This window comes from Aquarana catesbeiana, linkage group LG10 (genome assembly GCF_042186555.1).
Source record: "Aquarana catesbeiana isolate 2022-GZ linkage group LG10, ASM4218655v1, whole genome shotgun sequence".
Lineage (NCBI taxonomy): Eukaryota > Metazoa > Chordata > Amphibia > Anura > Ranidae > Aquarana > Aquarana catesbeiana.
The window spans coordinates 158,855,851-158,870,685 of NC_133333.1; the positions used below are offsets into that span (position 1 = coordinate 158,855,851).

Genomic DNA, 14,835 nt, shown 5'->3' on the forward strand with positions numbered 1-14,835 from the left:
CCACGATGCTTTGCTTTGCTGCCAAGGCAATTTTAACTTGACCTGCAGAATTTGACAGGCAGTGCTGCTTGTCAAACTTGCCCATTGAAGTCAATAGGAGCTCACCACAACTGCGAGTCAAAACTTGGTTTGCTATTGTGGTACATTTTTTATCTTTCTTTTTTTAACATTCTTTATTCAGTTTCAAAACGTACAATACAAATGTAACCATCCCCCATAGGGATTGCTGAATGTTGTGGTTCACCTGTCACCCTGCCCAGCCCGGCATCCATCTCTCAGGCACTCAGAGACACGGAACAGTCCATAAGCGGCATAGTGGTGTAGTGGGTAGCACTCTCGCCTGGGAGTAAAAAGGGTCACTGGTTCAAATCCCAACCATGACACTACCTGCCTGGAGTTTGTATGTTCTCCCTGTGCCTGTGTTGGTTTCCTCCCACACTCCAAAGACATGCTGTTAGGTTAATTGGCTTCTGTCTAAATTGGCCCTAGTATATCAATGTGAGTTAGGGACCTTGGATTGTAAGCTCCTTGAGGGTAGGGACTGATGTGCAATGTATATGTAAAGTGCTGTTTAAATTGACTATATAAGTACCCTAAATAATAATCAGTTTTATTTGAGGGGGATTGAACTTGGATGGGAAAGGGAAATTATGGGATGCCAAGAAGATTCAGTGTAACTTGCTTGGGACTATTTTATACACTCCAGTATATACACTCAAGTCTTCTCTCCAGCACAAACACTTGCTTAAGACCTCTTTTCCTTCCATCCTCCAGCACTTCACTTACTGCAGATTGTTACTCCTCCAGACTAGCTGGCACCGCATGGTTAGGCCTGACACTAACTCAGCCAGGCCTCAGTGGATTGCCTTTTGCAGGCAGGGGTCTCGGGTCCCTATGGTGTAGAAATAGTTCAGGTGCTGCTAACTGTCTTCTACTCAGCTACCAATCCCAGATAGCTCTCTTCAGGCCCTGCCAGCCAGTCTGGCTGCAATGACCTCTCTCCATTGCCTTTCCCACAGTCCACTCTTCTGGTTCTGCACCCTCTCAAACTGCAAACTCCCAGTTCTCTCAGGCATGCCTCCCCAGTCCTCCAGACTGTGCTTCACTCACCAGCCCTCTGGGCTGCGACCAGTTGTCCTCTGGAGTCTCTTAGCAGTGTTCTCTCCCGCTGTCCTCTCCTTGTTCTCTCATTTGCCTTTCTTCCAGGATCTCTTTTCTCCTCCTGGAGGCACCTGAGCCCCATCCCAAGGTCACCCCCCCCCCCGGACTGGGGAGCTCCCTGTGGGCCCCAGCCTCCACACTCACTCCAGCTCTTCCACTCGACAACTCCTCCCCAGCTGGGCTGACCCTAGGTATTTAAGGAGGCCTGCCCCCTGTCAATCCAGGTTGGGGATTGGTCAAGGCTCCCTAAAACATCCCAGGCAGCTCCACTTCTCTCCTCCACTCCCTCCAGATCTTTCTAGCAAACTCTGTAAAGAAGAGTGAGGTCACAGTGATACTGCCTGTGAGTCACCAGCTGCTACCCTGAGCCGCTCCCAGGCCAGAATGAAAACAAACAGGCATAGCAATCAGCCAGACCTGCCCGAATTTACCTACTCTCTCTAGCACACTACTAGAGGGTGCTACACAAGAAAAGGAATGTACTACAAATACAGAGTTCATTTAGCCATCATTAATTGAAGCTCCTCTAGAGAGTTTCAATTACTCACTATAATGCATTATCGAGTACATCCAATAAGGGGACAACAGATCCGAGAGTGATAAAGAGAAGATAACAAAACAGGAATACAAAACTGAAAAGAAAATAGCAGAAAAAAATTTTGCTCAGTAGTCAGTGTATTGCATCTTTCCTCAGGATCAATAGAGAGAAATGTTAAACAGCAATATATCAAGTTGTCTGTGCTATTATATAATATTCATCCTCAGCTTTTATGTCTATTTAGCCAAATTTCCCATTAAGTGTGAAATTGAGAATGTTTCTCGGTACTATATGCCAGGTATTGTTCATAGGTGGCGACTAAGTCAACTTGCTTATTAGCCTCACTATTAGACGTTATGTTTTTCTAACATTTTCTCAGGATGATGAGCCTAGCAGCATACAATATGTGCATAGTTAATGCCCTATACATGGCAGGTATGTTATCCACATTAATGCTCACTAGTGCTAATCTAGGATCTGATTTTTGTATGCAACCCAAAGTAGAGGGGATGAGTCTAAATTCAAGACTGAATTCAAGAAACTTTTTATATTGGGACATTTCCACTGTGCATGGTAGAGTATAAGGGAAAATGTGGCTATTCGGGATGGGGTCAAGTACCATCTGTACATAATGTTTTTAAGATATTTCCCAGTAAGTCGCATTTTTGGTAAACTTGTAGTTACTTTGAATGGCTGCTCTCCATTGCGGGTCAGTGAAGTTACCTTGAAGATCTTTTTCCCACTTTATCATGGACAGGGTTTTAACAATCTCAGTTTTAGAATTAAAGGTGTTGTAAACCCTCGTGTTTTTTCACTTTAATGCATCCTATGCATTAAGGTGTAAAAACACCTGGCAGTGACCGGCCCCCCAGCCCCCCGTTTTACTTACCTGAGCCCTAGAACTTGACCCACGGGGACGCGCTGTCTCTCTGCCCGGGGTTCTCGGCTCTTGATTGAATAGATTGATAGCAGCACAGCCATTGGCTCACACTGCTGTCAATCAAATCCAATAACGAGGGCGCCAGGGGGCGGGGCCAAGTCCTGCATTCAGCCTCTATGAACGCCGAATGCTGGACTCAGGAGCGCGCCCGCAAGGTAACCCCCTGGGAGAGCGCTTCTCCCAGGGGGTTATCTGATGTGGGGAGAAGCTGCAAGAGCCACCGAGGGACCCCAGAAGAGCAGGTTTGGGGCCACGCTGTGCAAAACAAGTTGCACAGTGGAGGTAAGTATGATATGTTATGTTATTTTTTTTTTTTAAACAAACCCTTACAATCACTTTAAGGAGGGTGTAAAACAGGGAGATACCTTTTATTTTAAATACAAAAGCCACCTTCAGATTAAAAAAAAAAATAAGCAGACATTCAGGAGGTAGCCTGAATGCCACACAGTGGATTCACATGCAGCAGACAGTGGCTCAAATTGAGTCCTTGCATACATATATATGTGTTCATCTATGATCAGCTCCGCAAAACCAACATGAAACGACTGGAACATAAATGCAAATTTGTTTTGTTTTAAATGTATTTAACCAATGAGCTTGTAAATGCTTCTGAATTTCTAGTGTACAGATGTGCATAGATTACCATACAATATAAAATATCTGTAATGAGAGCGACAACCTTCCTCTTTGTAGTTTTCAGATGAAGCATAAGACAGTACTTACAACCCCTTCCTTAACACTTAGGAGGACAAATGCTTATTTAATAACATGTTAATGAAGAGCTTTTCACCTGCGTTACAGGGAGAGCCCTTTATAGGTGTCTGGTGCCCTCAAGCTTGATTTAAGTGGTTTATTAGAGCAGAAACAAGCAGTAAATAGCAAACAAGGTAAAAGGCCATGAGTATCTCACAGGCAGGTGTGCCCTAAAAAAGAGCAAGAATTACCTAGGCAGACACATAATTACTAAAGAGGGAAAGCAAGCAGACAGTCTGGTCAGAATAGACTAGCCAATTGTATATTCATTTATATCACTTCAGTCACCTATACATTTTTAGAAAGTGTCATCTTGTAAAGCCCAGTACACACTGCTAGTTTTTTCTTTTTTCTATTCAACCCAGTGGGTTGAATGAAAAAAGAAACCTCACAGCTCAGGTTGGAGCCGCTGTATTAACAATTCAGTGTCCGTACAGCGATCTACCCTGCTGTTCTGTTGTGCTGTGACAGGGGGGCGGCCAGCCAGAACACTCCAGTCAGCGCTCTCCTTTTCCGGATTCTGTCGGACCGAATGTCAGCCGGTTTCTATTGAACTGGCCAATGCCACAAGACATTTCGGCCCGTGTGTGTGGGGCATAAAAGAGAAGTATGGGGTTATGTCTTTTTCCAGGATTTCCAGGATTATACTTACCTAAGCTGGATGCAGCATTGGTCCAACTGAGACCGGCCTGTAATACTGAGAACCGAGCGATCTAACATCTCTGCTCTGTCCTCTCCTCACTCACTTGGGTGCTGGGTGATGGAGGGGGCAAAGTGGCTAGTTTAGGCTCGCAGCGGCTCGCTGAGAAGCTGAGCCTGGTTTCCAGTCCAGGCATACGGGCAGATCCCGACTCCATTGTCACAATCTTGCCCGAGCCTGGACTGGCTCTGTGACATCAGCAGAGAACGGACTTCAGCCTGCTGTCTGCTGAAAACGGGTCACAGGAGTGCAGAAGAAACTGCACACCTGTGATCAACAGGATAAGTACAGCCAAATGAGCAGGGCAGTGACAGTAGTCAGTGGTAATTGTTAAGCACAAAAAAAGCAAGAAGGGGTAAAACAAAAATCTAATGTTGCACAGTATTGAAGTAAAATATTTGAAAAAGGCTCCCATATGAAACATGACAACGCTGTCATCCAACCTTCCCTCATGCATACAACACACATAAACCACAACAGTACTGGAAGCAAAGTGCAAATCTAAGTGCAACCCAAGGCCACTATATGAAGTGGTAACAACTTCCATGATGAGGAAACCAAAAAGCTTTTGGTGGGATACAGTGCATTTAAGGTAATGCAAAAATGTAACTTGCTTGTCACCAAAGCAGAAAGCTAATGACAATCCAAACAATAGTTCCTCAGAAATGCAAAGCAGAAGGTACAGTGATGCAGCAGAGGCTAAGTGAACAGAATAGCACCACAGGGTGAGCAACAGAGCAGGACAATCAGCTGTAGAAGCACCAAGCAGGATGCAATAGTGTCTCTGACAGCAATCACACACACGCTTTCTCTTCAAGCGTGGCTCACCCAGTCTTGCATGTTTAGGAAGGGCTGCCTTGATGCCTTGATTAAAGCGGGAGTCCGGCGATCAATCTTTTTTTTTTTTTTTTTTTTAGGTAATTGAGACACTTTGCTAATCCCAAAATAATACTCACAGTTTGGCTGTAATATTTCCGCCTCTGTCTGTTTTCTTTCTGAAGAATAACTTTAAAAATGTGATGCTGGCTGTTTCCATCTTGCTTGTGGGCATATGAAGCCCACAAGCATTGATTTCCGGGATGCGGTGAATGCTGTTCATTCACAGCTTGTTCACACGCATGATCATTCTTTCCGCACTGAATCTTGGGAAGCCTGACACTAAGCTCCCAGGAGACAGTGCAGGGCCGGGGAAAGGCAATAAACATGCCTACTCCCATGGGAGGAGAGACAGGAAGTGCCACAATAAAGTACAATATAAAAGTAATTACAGCGATAAAAAAAATTTTCGTGCGGCATTTGAACATCTATGCAATTAACTGAAGGGGGTAAGATTAAGTTAAAAATTTGAGTGCAACCCCGCTTTAAGCTGCTCCACTATGCTGGTCACTGGAAACATCATGAGATCGTGGACCCGGTTAGACCAGGGTAAAGAGAAACAGGTGAAAGAGTGGTAACCACCAATGCATTTCTTCTGTATTGGCGCAGACTTTCTCAAGGCTTCTCAAGGTTTTCTCAAAGTGGCATTTGCTAATTTTGTTTCATTATATTTGTACAGGCTTTTGAATTAAGGCGAGTTTTCAGTTGCGCTATAGAAACTGCAGAACCTGAATTAATCTGAACCCAATTCAAGACACAATTTAGATTTGCCTCTAAAGCTTAATTTATTTGGTATTATTGTACTTCAGGTTGACACCATTTAGTTGCATTTTTCACTGTGTGACTTTTGTCATTATGGTGTCACCATTCCCCTGTAAAATATGGAGAATGTTGTCTAGAGAAAAAGAACATGAGGTCTCACAGACTGCCCACTGCGCAAGCATGAGGCGTGACAGCATTGTGGGACTAGTCCTGCAGCCTCCTGGGACATTTGACTTGCCCCAAGAGGCTGCAGATGGGAAAGGGAGTGACCCAAGTGGACATCATTCTCACCTAGGCAAGACTTGAGGAAGTGGTAGTGGCCACCTGTCAAAAAAGGTACCCAATACTTGAAAAGGTGGAAGCGAGGGGGAGGATGAGTAGTACTTTCACTTTTAAGTGAAGGTTAGCTTTATATCCATTGCTAAATCTCCATAAACCACCAACAAAAAATTCCTTTATTAAAATCACCAAACCATTAAACCACATAAATTATTTTTAACCATAACCAAGATCTCAGTCATGTGATTATAGCTCAACAAGGGCAGCAAAGTGGTGTAGTGGTTAACACTTCTGATTAGCAATGCTAGGTTTGCCAGTTCAAATCCTAACCATGACACTACCTGCCTGGAGTTTGCATGTTCTCCCTGTGTGGGTTTCCTCTAGGTACTCTGGTTTCCTCCCATACTCCAAATACATGCTGGTAGGTTAGTTGGAGCCTATCTGAATTGGCCCTAATATGAATGTGGGTTAGAGCTCCTTGAGAACAGGGACTGTACCAGCAACAATTATAGTGGGAAGGGATGTCCAGTAGCCACATTTTTAGTCACCTCTAGTTCATATATATATATATATATATATATATATATATATATATATTTATTTTTATTTTTTTTCAATCAAGTGCATATCTTCCAGCTGTGCCTTCATTGACAACCCATCTCACAACTGTCATTCATAAATTACACCTTTTTAGCAAAAAAATATTAGATTTAGCATAACCATCAGACCGGCATCAACTAGCAACTCGATTTGCTCATTTTTACTTGTAATCCCCACCTGTTGCACCTTTTAAGGGTCCACTGTTTCTTTGAAAGCAAATCCCTCTCTGCCGCTTTCCTCCTTAATTGTCCCTCTTTATGTGTGTTGTGTAGACCTCTATGATTTAATGCTATTTACCCACCAAGTGTTTTTTTCCCTTCATCCTCCTAATTATTGCATTTGTCATTTTTATTGAGTTTAACAGATCATTCTGGGGCATTTACTCTTCAAGGGGTGTCATAAGCTTACGAACTTTTGACGAGGTGGTCCCTTGTTTTAATTTTAGAAAATGATATGTCTCTACTCCTGATCTTCTGACCCAGGAAAGGGCAGCATTTAGATTAAATAATGTGGTAAATTGAGAGCTTAAAAATTGAACTGTTTGTTTAGGAACCAATCAGGTATCCAGTTTCATGTTCTAGCACAGGTCGTTAAAAATGACAACTGTAATCTAATTGGTTGCAGATATTGCATTGTACACATGAAATCTCAAATCGCAAAATTGTCCTAAAAGCATTCAAATGTATTTTATAGTGGCATTTTATCCAGATGTACAAATGTGTGCAATAGAAACAAGCTTTATAATAACAACAGATTTTCAAATGATTGTTTCATTCCATAATGATTTTATTGAGTTTTTTTTTTTTTTTGTTACACTTTTATTGTGTACTTCAGCAAGACAAGAAATGTTACAAAAAAGGCAACCATGATACAATACTCAGAGGTGTAGCCTTTATCACTGTATAATCAGAACAGGGTGAGTCACAGCATACTATTGGGGGGAGGAACCCCTTTAACGTAAATGCCTGCTATAACAGTATGCTGTGTAAAGATTTCAGTACCTTTTAAACAAGACCTTGTTTACGTACTTAGTATTTTCCAGGTTAGAACTTAAAATGTATTAAAAAAAAAAGGAAAAGCTCAACAAATAACACAAGTCGGTAACACTACAATAGCATCCTAAATTTCTATTAAAATATTATCAACTGTCACACATCACTTAGCGTGTCCTACATTATATGAGTAAACATTAGTCAGGAGAGAGAGAGAGAGAAAAAAAAAGTGAGGGGGGGTGAAATGAGGGATGTAGGCAAAACAGAGATAAAATATATCAAAACATTAATACAGCTGGGGCACCAGAGGGCGAACCATCGCTTCCTGGCTCACACATACCACTCCTGCATCACTTTTGACGCGCATCATCCAGTGGAATCAACTAGGTAAGCGTTGAGGACACACAGGTGTTGTAATCACTGGAATATTGGAAATTGTGCCAGTAATACCATGTTTTGCAGAGTTGCTCCTCTTTCCGTCTCATGACTGCCATTAAACCTTCCATTTCAGCTATTTCGTTCACCACAGCGATCCACTGGCCCACCGTCAGGGCATCTAAGCTTTTCCATTTTTGAGGAATGCTGATTTTTGCTGCATTCAGTAGGTGTATCAAGGGAGATCTCTTGCATCGATGCTATGAGAGCTGAGTTAACTGAAATAGGCATATTTCCAGACTGTCCTCCAAGCGTATATTAGTCAGCTTGAAGGCTAGATCATGAATCAAGTCCCAGAGGGGGTGGATACGAGGGCATGTCCAGAAAATATGTAGCATGGTATCCCTATCTTGTTGGCAACGCCAACAGATCGGTGAGACTGTGGGGCAGATTCTGTGCAAAGGGGTAGGTACCCTGTACCATAGCGTCAACACTTTATAGCCTGATTCTTGAAGCCTACTAGCTAAAGAGGAGCGATGGGCAAAATACAGAATAAATTTGCGTTGTTTATCAGTGAATGTCAACTCCATATCCCTTTCCCATTTTTGTATAAAGGGTGACCTTCCGAGGGTTTCGATAGGATAGAGTCAGTTTTGGAGAGAGCATGGCGTAGAGTGGATGAGTTTAGATAGTATTCTTCAAAATCAGTGATCAGGCCTCTTGGGACTCCTCCACCCGAGGAGGATGTCAGATAATGGCAAATTGCAGAGCCCTCCAGTGGTCTAAAGGGGGTGATACCATTTTTCTGATGTCTTCTAAAGTGCTCCAATGCATTTCCCTGGTGAAATGGCAGACTCCAAATTGGTTGGTATGAAGCAAGCTTTGAACTTGGGATCCGTCAAGCCTGAGGTGAAATCTAGGGCCCCTATGACTGGGGATAGAGGAGTAAATGTGAAGAGACATCCAGTCTTATTTAGGAGCAGAAGCATGGTTCCTATTATGGGGTGGGATTTGACATTTGTTGGAATCTGTGCCTTTTGCCAAGGGAGGGTTTTTCAGCCGCACCGGGGATACATCCTGTTCCAACCCTACCCAGCCCTTCTCCTTGAAATGTTTGATCCAGTTCTTGTCAGATGGACAGCATAATAATATTTAGTTGAGTCTGGAAATCCAATGCCACATGTACCTTCGGGAGGGCTAAGAGACGATAGGAAATTTGTTTAATTTTAGTGCCCCAAGGAAAGTGTAGAAATTCCCCCTTTACTGCTCAGAGAAAAGAGCATGGGAGCAGAACTGGGAGCGTCTGCAGAAGATATAACAGGCTCTGGAGAACATGTCATCTTTAATATGCTGTGCCTCCCAAACCAGGTAAAGGAAAGTTGGTGCCAACGTTTCAGGTCACCCTTAGTCCTCGCCAACCACGGTAGTAAGTTTTCCTTAATTATTTCGGATAATGACAGGGTAAGGTAACTACCCAGGTATTTGAGCTTATTGTTGGCCCATTGTTAATGGGAAGTTGTGTCTTATGTTCTGAAGCCTTTTGAGGGGTAGGTTCACATTCATTGCCTCTGACATTTGCACGTTTATTTTGTAATTAGAGAGGGCTGAATGTCTGCAGGTTAGGGATGGTAATTTCAGGATTAGTGACAAAGAACAATAAGTTGTCGGCAAAAGCCGCAACTTTATGATGGACCCTCCCAATCTGTATGCCCCTTATGTCTGCATTGAACCTGATATGGCAAAGTAAAGGTTCTAGAACTAATACATAGATCAGAGGCAAAAGGGGGCATCCCTGCCGGGTCCCATTGCTCAAACTAAAGGTCGAGGAAACAGCTTCATTGGCTCTCACTGCTGCTGTTGGATGAGAATATATGGCATCAATCCACTTGCACATATTGGGACCCAAACCTACATATCAAAGCGTCCGTTGCATGAAGTGCCAGTTGACATGGTCGAAGACCTCTGCATTTGCTGAAATCAGCACCAATGGTAAGGCCCCCGACAGAGCCGTGTGAATTAAATTCAGAGTACGGCAAGTGTCGTCTCTGGCCTCTCTGTTTGGAATGAAGCCTACTTGGTCACAATGAACCAATGCAGGAATGACTGAGATAAGATGTGTAGCCAGGACCTTCGTGAATATCTTAAGGTCGACATTCAGTAGCGATATAGGATGATAATTTGCACAGTCCGTCCCATCTCTACCTTCTTTTGGTACCAAAGCTATGTGAGCATGAAGGGAATCGACCGGGAGACTTGCTCCATCCAGCAGAGCATTACAAGCTGACCAAATGTGGGACCAGTTGATCCGCAAATGTTCGGTAATAGGTTAGTGGGAAACTGTCAGGTCCCGGGGCTTTGCCACTGTCCATGGCCTGAATCGCTGCCAAAACCTAGAGGATTTTTTTTCAATAACACGTCATACTTACCTGCTCTGTGCAATGGTTTTGCACAGAGCAGCCCTGATTCTCCAGTTCTGGGGTCCTCTTGCTATGGGGGTACCCGTGTGGGCTCAGTCCTGAGCTGCACTGTGTGTGTCCATTGGCACACATACAGCGCAGCTCAGCCCCTGCCGTCCGCTCTGTCCTCCTGATTGGCAGCAGAAGGAGCTGCACACAGAAGGTTTTATCTTAATGCATAAAATGCATTAAGTTAAAAAAAAATCGACCTTTAGAACCACTTTTAAACAAGAAAACCAAAAGGGAAACAGGACTCCCTAGTAAAGGTCAAGTGAACAGTATGGTAGAAAAACAATATAATAAGAGACAATCAATCAAGTTCATTTCCCCATATGCTTAAGCTGGCCATAGATAGAGAGAATTTCAAATGAAAAATCTTAGGAAAATTCATACGAAAACTCTCGGAACATTCTCAGAATATCTGAATGTCGTTTAAAAGGTTTTGTTTGCTTTTAACATTTTGGAATGAATGGACTTTATTGAATGAAAAACCTCATATACTCTTTGCTCATGCAAGACAAAATTTCCATCCTGCTCCTTGGAATTTTCTCGAAAATGAATGTTAATTTGACCCAAAACCAAACAAACTTTTTTAGGCAGGCCATACATGATCATTTTCTTTTGTTCAACCAGTGGGTTGAACAAAAAAAAAAATTGTTCGGTTTCCCCATCCACTAATTTGAGGTGGATGGGGGATTGACTTCTGTACAACCAACCTGCCCAAAGATGTATCGAAATTTGTCCTGTCCCCGCTGAACTGGCCGAATTGTTATTCATCTCTGCCAGCTTAGGTAGCAATACAGAGGAGGTGCAGGGAACCCAATGAAGCAAGAGAAAATATGCTGGGGAAGCGGAGAAAAGGAGGAGAAGTATTAAGGAAGTAGAAAAGAAAAAAGAGAAGTAAAAAAAAAAGGTGGAGGGTAAAGTACAGTAGAGGATCAGTCTCTATTAAGGGAGCCTGGCTCCACAGATTGCTATATACTTTTACATAAACGCATTCTCATGTTAGTGCGTAATCTATGGCTAAGTGTCTAATGCACTTGTTTTACAGTGCTGATGTTTCTGTTTGAAATGTGTATATTTTATCCATGTTTTTTTATTTTTATTTTGGAGGGGGAATCTTGATTTCTATGCAAACCATACTAGTAGGTTGATTATCTTCAGACTATATTGGTCATAGAGGGTGTGCATATGCAACTGTTGTAAAGTCATTAGACTGTGAGGTATTTGTATCAAATGCTGATTAAATAGAATGATTTTTATATAAATTGAGCAAGCTGCAGCATCTTTATCTGTGGACAGTCTTATATTTGAAATGTCTGCGTACATGCATGCACATTGGAAGGTTCTCTTTGGACTTTCTAAAGTGTTTTTGACGTTCCCTTGTAGGGAGGGTTTTGATTGATCTAAACACCTTGTGACAGTTTAATCATACACAGTGGACAGCACACTTCCTCTCTGTTTGATTAAAACACATTCCACAAGTTAAGGGGGGGGGGGGAAGCACTTTCTGCATATTTCATTCATCTTGCTTTCTTTTTCCCGTGAGGAAATCTTTTTTTTTTTGCTTTTGAAATCTGAAATTCTCTTTAATAAACTGCAAATTTTCTGTCTGCTTTTAGTTTACTGAAACTTTTGGAGTTTGGTTTACTGTTATTAAATAATTTTTCATGGTTTATATGGGTTATTTCTTTCATATTCTTTTTTAAACGTCAAAGGAATTGTTCAGCTTCACCGCTTGGACTTTCATCAATTAGTAATTATTCATTTATGGATCAGCCCTGAGCACACAGCTTTGCTCATCCTTTTTCTAGGCCAGTGTTTCTCAACCTTTTTTCAGTGAAGGCACCCTTTGAAATGATGTACAAAAATTCGAGGCACCCCATTCTAATACGTAAAAAAAAACAAAACAAATAGTTTTACATAATGAAATGCCTCATACTAATAAAGGAAACCCAACATGACCAGGGTAGATCAGCGCTCACGCCCATACTTAACCTCTTACCCAAAACTGCACACAACTAAACCTTCCTATAACCCCTAGTAAAAGCCATACTACTAGTAATTGGGGTTAAATAGCCAAATCAGCCTTTTATTAAACCTTATAAATAACAAAATATAACAATAAACATATCAATCTAGGTATCAATGGTTGCAGGTCCTTGACGGTACCATATAAACTAACACATTGTGTTTGTGGTACCAGTTAACTTAGTTATGACCCCAGTCGCCAGACACCGCCTCGGGAACTGACCCAGCTTACCTCAGACACCCACTGGCCTTACCACTACCCAGTCACTATGAATTGAACCGTACCAACTAGAGGATGCCATACGTAAGATGGGTCCCCACCGTTTTACCAATAACAGAAGGTTTAAACCCCCATCAAGGACCCCAAACTGCCAAAGAACAACAAAAGAAGTCTAACAGTACTACCTGAAAAAATATGGCGAGAGGGAGGGACATTCTTCTGACGATTTCTTCTCTGCAAGTGAATCTAAACCACTCCTCCCTAGCACTATATTCTCCTGCTTCTCCCAATCACCTCATCTACTTGACCAATCAGGTAAGCATCAGTACTGACCACTTAATATAGTTAACTCCTTCTGCCTGGTTCCCCTTCCACCCAGTCATGTATGCCCTCTGCCTATTTCGTTCCTTTCTCAACTCCAGGGATACCTTTTAGAGGTGGTTTTTACAAAGCAATATACCTTTGCACACTGGTACTGACTAGTATTCCAGCATTTCTCTTCTCTCTTAGTTTTTCGTCCTAATTCAGCTAATGTGACCCCAGTGCTGATGGAGAGGGACAGAGGAGGTGCAAACAAGGACGTCCTTAGGTGCCTGACGTCCCCCATATCAACCTTTGATGTCATCACTTGTTAGAAAGCCAGTGGCTGGCCCCGCATTGTGCTCACTGTTGTAATGCTACACAAAGAAAAAAAAACGTGGCTTTATGTAACAAAAAAAGGAAGGCCTGATCCACCCGCCAGCTTATTGACAATTTTTGGGCAATTTGTAGGCATTTTGCTTAGGCACCCCTAAAGAAGACAGAAGACACCCCAGGGTGCCACAAACAAAAACAGCAGAAAGAGGGCACCTGGATGCACTTACATAAAAGGCCTGAAGAAGGAGGCGGCACCTCGGAAATGCGTTGTGGCCCGCCCCGTCCTGATTTGGTCTCTTGCTACCCCTGTGAGAGCTGGAGACGCTGCTGGTTATATACCCCCATATGGCAGGTCTGAGCTTATCCCTACAGCGGTCTTCTCAACCCTCGTGATGGCTGACTGCTTGATTGGTGATCCACATCCACCCCGTTTGCAAGATACTTTTATATAAGTGTATCTGAATAAAGTGTTACTTGCTTTTACTATCTCACTGACCCAGGCACCCTCTTTCTGCTGTTTTTGTTTGTGTGTGAGGGAACTCCCATATCCTGCTGAGAAGATGCTGGTGACTGTGTGTGCAATCCCCATCCGCCTGTGGAATTATCCTTGATATCCTTGATATTCCTTACTACTATGGACTGTATGGACTAATTCTTGTTAATTCATTTTTGGTATATCTTGTTGTTTCCCCCCCTCCTTGTTATTGATCCCTTATGGTCCACCTTATAGCTGCCAGTGAGCGCTGACTCACACACTACCTGCCAGTTCTGTGTGGTATATTGCTTGTATTCCCCAGGGTGCCACAGCAATGATTAAGCACGGAAGTGTGAAACAGATTTGCTGATCTTCCATGGATGGTGTGTGTTTGGCATGTCTTCACTTTTAATGGATTGTCTACAATGAAGAAGTTGTTTTTATTCTCTCGAAGTGCCGCCGCTTTTCTTCTTCTCACATTTATGGACATGGCTGCAGACCAGGCAGGCACCCAGGTTTACATAGCAGCATAGGATCTTGCAGGGGTTTCCTGGAGTGGTGCGTTCCTTACCTATATACCACAGCACTCTGGTTGAAAAAAGGTGTTCCAGGCCATAGACTTTAAAGTATTTACATATTCTCACCAGCAGTAAAACAACTTTAATCGTTTATAGTAATTTCTAGGCAGTTGAGGTTAGAATCATTTTTTGGAAAGCAAAAAATTGCGTTCAGGATGGATGTTCAGAGGCATTTGAAATGCCAAATGCCTGTAACAGCTTGTAAACGCGTGTAAATGCGGTAACTCGCGTTTAGCTGCATTTTGTTTATAGGCGTTTTTAATGGCGATGAATTTCTGACCATTTGCAATGCAAAAAAACGCTTCTAAAGGCAAACGCAGCGTGTAAACGTGGCACAACAGACGTTTTTATATGTCAGTTACTAGCAAGCAAGAAAAAGTGTACTACTATTTGAAAGAGAAGTATGGGTTTGTTATGTTTTTTTTTTTTTTTTTTATCCCATATTCATACTTACCTAGGTAGA

At 42.5% G+C, this 14,835-nt stretch overlaps 1 protein-coding gene across 1 annotated transcript in view; it reads left to right on the forward strand.

Annotated features, from left to right (window-relative positions):
- NTF4 (neurotrophin 4) overlaps positions 1-14,835 on the forward strand; it is a 178,747-nt gene that overhangs the window by 83,849 nt on the left and 80,063 nt on the right. The gene's annotated exons all lie outside the window — the stretch shown is intronic.